This window comes from Bison bison, unplaced genomic scaffold (genome assembly GCF_000754665.1).
Source record: "Bison bison bison isolate TAMUID 2011002044 unplaced genomic scaffold, Bison_UMD1.0 scf7180017864471, whole genome shotgun sequence".
NCBI classification, from domain to species: Eukaryota; Metazoa; Chordata; class Mammalia; order Artiodactyla; family Bovidae; genus Bison; species Bison bison.
Genome location: NW_011495032.1, coordinates 30759780 through 30767330, shown reverse-complemented (window position 1 = coordinate 30767330; position 7551 = coordinate 30759780).

Here is a 7551-nt window from a genome sequence, read left to right as displayed (position 1 = left end):
ACACCACTGAGTATGCACATGTATACATCCACTCTGGCCTGACTCCTGCCCTCTGAGTAAAAAGAGCCCCTTCTTCCCCAGTTCAATCCTCCCAGCTCACAATCCACCTTCTCGTCTCTCCCCTTGGAAGTCACCAAGTCCAAGCTCATACTGCTGCAGCATTACAGGCCAGTAAATGGAGAGACAAGTTGTTGGGTCAAGAAATAGTGACTTTATCCAGAAAGCCGGCAAACCAAGAAGATGGTAGACTCATACCCTAAAGAACCATCTTGCCTGAGTTAAAATTTAGGATTCTTTTATACTAAAAGGAAAAGGAGTAAAGTCAAACATTTCCAGATTCCAGTCAGCCCCCTAAGGGGATGTGTTAATTTTTTCCTCCCTGCATTGTGCCTGGTCAGGGTTGTTTCCTATGTGCTAAATAAAGGCAATTTAGTTTAATGCTCATTACCTAGGAGGCAAAGTTCCTGGAGATGGGTTATTATGTGTAATTTAAGCTCATAGGCAGGGCTCCCCAGGTGATGCTAGTGGTAAAGAACGTGCTTGCCAATGCAGGTGACAGAAGAGACGAAGGTTCAATCCCTTGATCAGGGAAGATCCCCTGGAGGAGGACATGGCAACCCACTCCTGTATTCTTGCCTGGAGAAACCCACGGACAGAGGAGCCTGGCAGACTACAGTAGAGTCAGACACAACTGAATACACATGCACAGAAGCTTAGACGTAATATCCCTTTAGTGGTTAACTTGTAGTAGAGTCAGAGAAGGCAATGGTAACCCACTCCAGTACTCTTGCCTGGAAAATCCCATGGATGGAGGAGCCTGGTAGGCTGCAGTCCATGAGGTCACTAAGAGTCGGACACGAGTGAGTGACTTCACTTTCACTTTTCCCTTTCATGCATTGGAGAAGGAAATGGCAACCCACTCCAGTGTTCTTGCCTGGAGAATCCCAGGGATGGGGGAGCCTGGTGGGCTGCCATCTATGGAGTTGCACAGAGTCAGACACGACTGAAGCAACTTAGCAGTAGCAGCAGCTGTAGTAGAGTACAAAATTTCTTCCCTATTACAGGAGATGACACCATATCTTCAACCTCTCTTTTTCCAGTGACTCCTCCTCAGCTCGTAAATGTCTATGCTTTCCAGAAACAAACATTTTAAAAGAAGCAAAAAGAACTACCCCCTTGTAACTAGCCTGGTGATGTTAATATTTCATAAACCTACAACAAAGTATAAATTAGACCAAGACATGATATGAACAGGATAGTCCAACTAAGACCCTAGTAAATAAAGAAACTCCATACATGGTAAAAGATAAACTGAGGCATATTAAAACCTTCAAGGGTTTATTTGAGCAAGAATGGGGCGTCACCAAATGCAAAGTGGTTAGAAGCACTCTGGCAACAGAAATTTGGGCATAGACTTACAAAGAGGCAATGCAAGAAAATGGATTGACTCTAGCTTAGGCCGTTGCCTTATTTAGGAAAGCCTAGGTGGCTATTGGTAATTGGTTACCCTTTGGTTTCAAATTTCTAACCTCGAGTTATTACAGGCTTAGGTTTTGGTTTGCTTACTTAGGCTACTAGGACATTAGAGCCAAGTCTGTCTAAGGTCCTCCTGGTTTAACTTAATAATGGTAAACAAAACAGTTATTTGATGAATATTTTTTGAGTGACTAATTTGATGGAAAATGTGTTAATTCTGCACAAGGGATAAAACTGTGAACAGGACATAGTCCATGTCCTCAAGAAGCTTACAGTCTAATATATGTATTGGCATACAGTTTAATTTCTGTGAAAAGGAGACAGAAAACAGGGGAAAAAAATCAGTTTACATTCTCAACTCGTTCCAGACATCAAAATTAACTCCAGTTGAATTATATATCTGTAGAGAGATATTTCGGAGAAGGCAATGGCAACCCACTCCAGTACTCTTGCCTGGAAAATCCCCTGGATGGAGGAGCCTGGTAGGCTGCAGTCTATGGGATCGCTAAGGGTCGGACACAACTGAGTGACTTCACTTTCACTTTTCACTTTCATGCATTGGAGGAGGAAATGGCAACGCACTCCAGTGTTCTTGCCTGGAGAATCCCAGGGATGGCAGGGCCTGGTGGGCTGCCGTCTATGGGGTTGCATAGAGTCAGACACGACTGAAGCGACTTAGCAGCAGCAGTAGCAACAGCAGAGAGATATTTGTGTAAACATTCTCCTCTAAAACTCTCATTGGTTGTAAATCAATTATACTTAAAATAGATTATATATATATATAGTAAAAAGAAAAAAAACTCATCATGAAACGGAGCAGGACCCTCCCTTCACCATGTCATCTACCTGCCTCTTGCCTGTGGAAAACTTTAATCAAAGAGTAAGTTTAATCAGAGAAATGAGAACATGTGAAAACAAAGGAAAACAGTCAAAGGAGACTAGATAATAATAATGTAGTCATTAAGCATAGTCAAGGACCTTTAGTTCTTTCTCAAGGGCTGTAGATAATATTCTGGGTTATCATAGCCTATGAACTGTCTTATAGATACCAAACACCAGGTGAAGTTAATGACATGATGACCAGACTGTACCCAGGACGTGAGCTGCCACAATTCAAAATGGGAACAAATGGACCCTGGAACTGAAGATTAATTGTACCTAAAACAATCAAGATAATGCTGGTCAGACCACTGATGACAAATTTGAAGCTGACTGTTAGAGACGACTATGCTGTTTGTGCATGTAGCAACCCCTCCCACCACCACTCTGTTCTTAGAAGCTCTCCTCACCCACTGCTTGTGGGAGGTGGGGGTGTTGTGGGCCGGGGTGGCTGGAGTCGGGGGGAGTCGGCCTTTGGACAGATGTCTGTCACCCTCCCCGACTCCAGTTGCCAGCATGTGAACAAACAAACTTTCCTTTCCACTAATCTGGCTTGTTTGTCAGCTTTTGAGCAGCAAGCAGCCAGATCCACACACTCCTTTCGCTAACAATCAGGGCACATGTTTATAATTTTTGCTGAGTCTATTGTTCTTATGACAGTACTATGCTTATATTCCTCTATATGTATTAGCTGTACTTGTACAGAAAATAGTCTTAGTCTTTCTTTTTTTATATATTGATTAGAAATATTAAATGAATTAAATAAGGAAGCCATTAAACTGAGGCAGTTCCAGTGCCTTAGTAGCATGTGTAAGCAAACCAAAACCTAAGCCTCTAATGCCTCAAGGTTAGGAATTCAAAACCTAGGGTCAAAATCAAAAACAGCCACCTAGGCTTTCTTGAATAAGCCATTAGCTTAAGCCATAGCCAATTAAATAAAGTTCCTTGCTTTGCCTCTGCCTCTTCTCTATGAAAGTCTTTTCCTCTAGCCCCTTTCTATGGAGTGCTCTTAACCACTTTCCATTTGGTGATGACCAATTCTCAGTCAAATAAACTCCTGAAAATGGTAACATGCCTCAGTTTATCTTTTAACACTATCAGTATGAATTTGTGAGGATTTCTTTTAATATGTTATAATTTATTACTGACACCATTCTTTTTGATGCTCAAGTTGTTCCCAGTTTGCTCAGTGAGAGCCCCTTCCAGCTGGCTTCTGAGTCCACTTAACATGCCTCCATCACTTTTTGAGCATTTCCTCACATGCTGACACAAATGTACCTAGAACCAGCCAGCTGTCTAGGGAGGCATCGTTCCCTTTCATAGGTAATATAAGGATGCTTTTAAAAATCACAAAATTCATTTCTGGGTAGGGTGTAATGAAATCGGAACTCTCTTACACTGCACATAAAGACATAAATTGGTATATATCCCTCCTAAATAATAATTTGATGGATCTAATAAACACCCTAAAAATGTTTGTACTCCTTGATTCAACTATTTTAATTCTAGCAATCTAACTTAAGAAATTGATTTGAGTGTAAAATAAAGGATATCTAAATATCTTTGTCAGGACTTGCCTTGTGGTCCAGTGGTTAAGAATCCACTTGCAATGCAGGAGATGTGGGTTTTGGAAAAGGCAATGGCAACCCACGCCAGTACTCTTATCTGGAAAATCCCATGGACGGAGGAGCGTGGTAGGCTACAGTCCATGGGGTTGCTAAGAGTAGGACATGACTGAACAACTTCACTTTCACTTTTCACTCTTATGCATTGGAGAAGGAAATGGCAACCCACTCCAGTATTCTTGTCTGGAGAATCCCAGGGACAGAGGAGCCTGGTGGGCTGCCATCTATGGGGTCGCACAGAGTTGGACATGACTAATGTGACTTAGCAGCAGTAGCAGCAGCAGATGTGGGTTCGATTCCTGGTCAGGGAACTAAGACCTCACATGCCATGGAGCAACTAAGCCCACACACCCCAATTACTGACCCTGTGCCAACTAAGCCCACGTACCAGCCTGTTTACTACAACTAGAGAGTCTGGCACTGCAATGAAAAGTTCTCAAATGATATAATGAAGCTCTTTGCATGCTTCAACTAAGACCTGATTGAGCCAGATAAATAAAATATCCTTGTCACAGTTATTTAAAATAGTAATAAGTAAATAGATAAATAAGGAAACATTTCTAATCAACACAAACATAAAAGGAATACAATCAAGTGATGGGCAATTATGCAATCATCAGAAATTATACTTACTAAGACTTTATAAGGGCTTCCCCGATGGCTCAGTGGTAAAGAATCTGCCTACAATGCAGGAGCCACAGGGAGACATGGGTTTGATCCCTGTATCAGGAAGATTCCCTGGAGAAGGGCCTGGCAACCCACTCTAGTATTCTTTTTTGTTGTTGTTTTAATGCATTTATTTCTACTATGAACATCTCAGAGGGAAGAGGGTAACAGCTGATAGTTGACTGAAAGGAACACAGAAGAGGAAGAAGGGAGTACCAATCTAGCCCAGACATGAAAACAGGCAGGAAAAAGCGAGTTGAAGCAGAGAAGTGACCACAGGCGATGAAGGATTCAGTTACCTAGGGAGGGAAAAAAATTAGCTACCAGAATACACCTAGCAACAGTTGCTTTTCAACTACTCCTTGGACTGGACGTTTCCAAGATTTAACCCTTGAATGAGTCACAGAATTACCAGAGCAGAACTAAAAGCCAAATAACTATTCTCCTAAAATAGAGACCAGAAACTTAATTTTCAACTGCCTTGAAGATTCTTTGTTGCTGGAAGGTGCATGGGTAATTGAAGGCAAGAGTACTTCTATTCAGTTCAGTTCAGTTCATTTCAGTCGCTCAGTCGTGTCCGACTCTTTGCGACCCTATGAATTGCAGCACGCCAGGCCTCCCTGTCCATCACCAACTCCCGAGTTCACTAAACTCATGTCCATCGAGTCAGTGATGCCATCCAGCCATCTCATCCTCTGTCGTCCTCTTTTCCTCCTGCCCCCCAATCCCTCCCAGCATCAGAGTCTTTTCCAGTGAGTCAACTCTTCGCATGAGGTGGCCAAAGTACTGGAGTTTCAGCTCTAGCATTATTCCTTCCAAAGAACACCCAGGACTGATCTCCTTTAGAATGGACTGGTAGGATCTCCTTGCAGTCCATGGAACTCTCAAGAGTCTTCTCCAACACCACAGTTCAAAAGCATCAATTCTCAGGCACTCAGCTTTCTTCACAGTCCAACTCTTACATCCATACATGACCACTGGAAAAACCAGAGTACTTCTATAACTTGCCCTAATCATTCCATTCATTTGTGGTCTCACTGGAATCCAAACCAGGGTTTTTAACTGTTGGGTTTTTACTTGGTTTCATTTACACTTTTGCATTCTGCTGCTGCTGCTGCTAAGTTGCTTCAGTCGTGTCAGACTCTGTGCCACCCCATAGACAGCAGCCCACCAGGCTTCCCCATCCCTGGGATTCTCCAGGCAAGAACACTGGAGTGGGTTGCCATTTCCTTCTCCAAATTCTTGCCTGGATAATACTATAGACAGAGGAGCTTGGCGGGCTACAGTCCATGGGGTCACAAAGAGTTGGACACAACACACATGCAAGACTTAATAAAGCACGCTTCTTCACTTGAAATCAGTCTTCTTGAAAAAGTTTTCATGTCTCCCTTCCCCAACCTCCCATTCACATTTCAGTCTCCTATAACAGGGGTCTGAAACCTCTAGGGTCTAATGCCTGAGGATCTTGAGGTGGAGCTGATATAATAATAATAAAGTGCACAATAAACATAATGTGCTTGAATCATCTCAAAACCACCCCCTCGACTCCCCCATCCCTACCCTCCCGCCTTACCCATGGAAGAACTGTATTCCACGAAACTGGTCCCTGGTGCCAAAAAGGTTGGGGACCAGTGTCCTGCAGTATGGCTTATACCAAAATCATTCTGCTGGAATTACTCTTCTTAAAGTGCATTCTGCTTACCAAAATTATTTTCAGGCTTTGTCTTCGTTGACCTCTCTGTAGCACTTCCTCCATTATGGTAACTTTCTCTTCCTTTGGCTCTCCACTGGGCTCTGCTGACTCTTCTACCACACCACCGAAAGTCCTTCTCATTCTCTTTGCAGGACTTCTTCACCTGGCTCCTAGAGATAGTAAGTGTTCTCCAGAGTTCTTGCGGAGGCAGACCTTTCTTCTCACTCTATTTCTAGATGATCTCAGTCACTGTATGGCTTCAACTACTCTCAATACATGTTTGCATTGTTGTTATTGTCTCTCAGTCCTGTCTGACTCTTTGCGAGCCCATGCACTGTAGCCAACCAGGCTCCTCTGTCCAGGGAATTCTCCAGGCAAGAATACTGGAGTGCATTGCCATTCCCTTCTCCAGGAGATCTTCCCAACCCAGGGATCCAACCTGGGTCTCCTGCATTGCAGGAATATCCTTTACTGTCTGAGCCACCAGGAAAGCCCACAGGCTTGAATTAGTTTGCTGTAAAAGGCCACAGACTTGGGTGGCTTAGATAACAGAAGTTTATTTCCTCACAGTTCTAGAAAGTGAAGAAGAACCAAAGAGCCTCTTGATGAAAGTGAAAGAGGAGAGTGAAAAGGTTGTCTTAAAGCTCAACATTCAGAAAACTAAGATCATGGCATCTGGTCCCATCACTTCATGGCAAATAGATGGGGAAACAGTGGCTGACTTTATTTTTTGGGGCTCCAAAATCACTGCAGATGGTGATTGCAGCCATGAAATTAAAAGATGCTTACTCCTTGGAAGGAAAGTTATGACCAACCTAGACAGCATATTAAAAAGCACAGACATTACTCTGTCAACAAAGGTCCATCTAGTAAAGGCTATGGTTTTTCCAGTAGTCATGTATGGATGTGAGAGTTGGACTATAAAGAAAGCTGAGCACTGAAGAATTGATGCTTTTGAACTGTAGTGCTGGAGACGACTCTTGAGAGTCCCTTGGACTGCAAGGAGACCCAACCAGTCCATCCTAAAGGAAATCAGTCCTGAATATTCATTGGAAGGACTGATGCTGAAGCTGAAACTACAATACTTTAGCCACCTGATGTGAACTGACTCATTTGAAAAGACCCTGATGCTGGGAAAGATTGAAGGCAGGAGGAGAAGAGGACAACAGAGGATGAGTGGTTGGATGGCATCACCGACTCAATGGACATGAG